The sequence below is a fragment of the Monodon monoceros genome, unplaced genomic scaffold (assembly GCF_005190385.1).
Source record: "Monodon monoceros isolate NGI ecotype Baffin Bay Population unplaced genomic scaffold, NGI_Narwhal_1 Super_Scaffold_11, whole genome shotgun sequence".
NCBI classification, from domain to species: Eukaryota; Metazoa; Chordata; class Mammalia; order Artiodactyla; family Monodontidae; genus Monodon; species Monodon monoceros.
Window position 1 is genome coordinate 57,930,655 of NW_021703767.1, and position 1,908 is coordinate 57,932,562.

Below are 1,908 nucleotides of genomic sequence, written 5' to 3' on the forward strand. Positions count from 1 at the left end.
GGGAAATTAAAACCTTTACAGACAAACAAAAGTCAAGTAAATTCAGCACCACCAAACCAGCTTTACAACAAATGCTAAAGGAACTTCCCTAGGCAGGAAACACAAGAGAAGGAAAAGACCTACAATAACAAACCCAAAACAATTAAGAAAATGGTAATAGGAACATACATATCAATAACTACCTTAAATGTAAAGGGATTAAGTGCTCCCACCAAAAGACACAGACTGGCTGAATGGATACAAAATCAAGATCTGCATATGTGCTGTCTACAAGAGACCCAGGGACACATACAGACTGAAAGTGAGGGGATGGAAAAGATATTCCATACAAATGGAAATCAAAAGAAAGCTGGAGTAGCAATTCTCATATCAGACAAAATAGACTTTAAAATAAAGACTATTACAAGAGACAAAGAAGGACACTACATAATGATCAAGGGATCAATCCAAGAAGAAGATATAACAATTGTAAATATTTATGCAGCCAACATAGGATCACCTCAATACATAAGGCAACTGCTAACAGCTATAAAACAGGAAATCGACAGTAACACAATAATAGTGGGGGACTTTAACACCTCACTCACACCAATGGACAGATCATCCAAAATGAAAATAAATAAGGAAATACAAGCTTTAAATGATACATTAAACAAGGTGGACTTAATTGATATTTATAGGATATTCCATCCAAAAACAACAGATTACACTTTTTTCTCAAGTGCTCCGTGGAACATTCTCCAGGATATATCATATCTTGGGTCACAAATCAAGCCTTGTAAATTTAATAAAATTGAAATCGTATCAAGTATCTTTTCCGACCACAACGCTGTGAAACTAGGTATCAATTACAGGAAAAAGTCTGTAAAAAAATACAAACACATGGAGGCTAAACAATACAGTACTAAATAACCAAGAGATGACTGAAGAAATCAAAGAGGAAATTTAAAAAATCCTAGAAACAAATGACAATGAAAACACGATGACCCAAAACCAATGGGATGCAGCAAAAGCACTTGTAAGAGGGAAGTTTATAGCAATACAATGCTACCTCGAGAAACAAGAAACATCTCGAATAAACAACCTAACCTTACACCTAAATCAATCAGAGAAAGAAGAAGAAAAAAAACCCCAAAGTTAGCAGGAGGAAAGAAATCATAAAGATCAGATCAGAAATAAATGAAAAAGAAATGAAGGAAACTATAGCAAAGATCAATAAAACTAAAAGCTGGTTCTTTGGGAAGATAAGCAAAATTGATAAACGATTATCCAGACTCATTGAGAAAACTTAAATCAATAGAATTAGGAAGGAAAAAGGAGAAGTAACAACTGACATTGCAGAAATACAAAGGATCATGAGAGATTACCACAAGCAACTATATGCCAATAAAATGGACAACCTGGAAGAAATGGACAAATTCTTAGAGAAGCACAACCTTCTGAGACTGAAACAGGAAGAAATAGAAAATATAAACAGACCAATCACAAGCACTCAAGTTGAAGCTGTGATTAAAAATCTTCCACAAACAAAAGCCCAGGACCAGATGGCTTCACAGGCGAATTCTAACAAACATTTAGAAAAGAGCTAACACCTGTCCTTCTCAAACTCTTCCAAAATATAGCAGAGGGAGGGACACTCCCAAACTCTTTCTACAAGGTCACCATTACCCTGATACCAAAACCAGACAAAGATGTCAGAACAAAACTACAGGCCATTATCACTGATGAACATAGATGCAAAAATCCTCAACATAATACTAGCAGACAGAATCCAGCAGTACATTAAAAGGATCATACACCATGATCAAGTGGGGTTTATCCCAGGAATGCAAGGATTCTTCAGTATAGGCAAATCAGTCAATATGATAAATCATATTAACAGATTGAAGAAGAAAAACCATATCATCT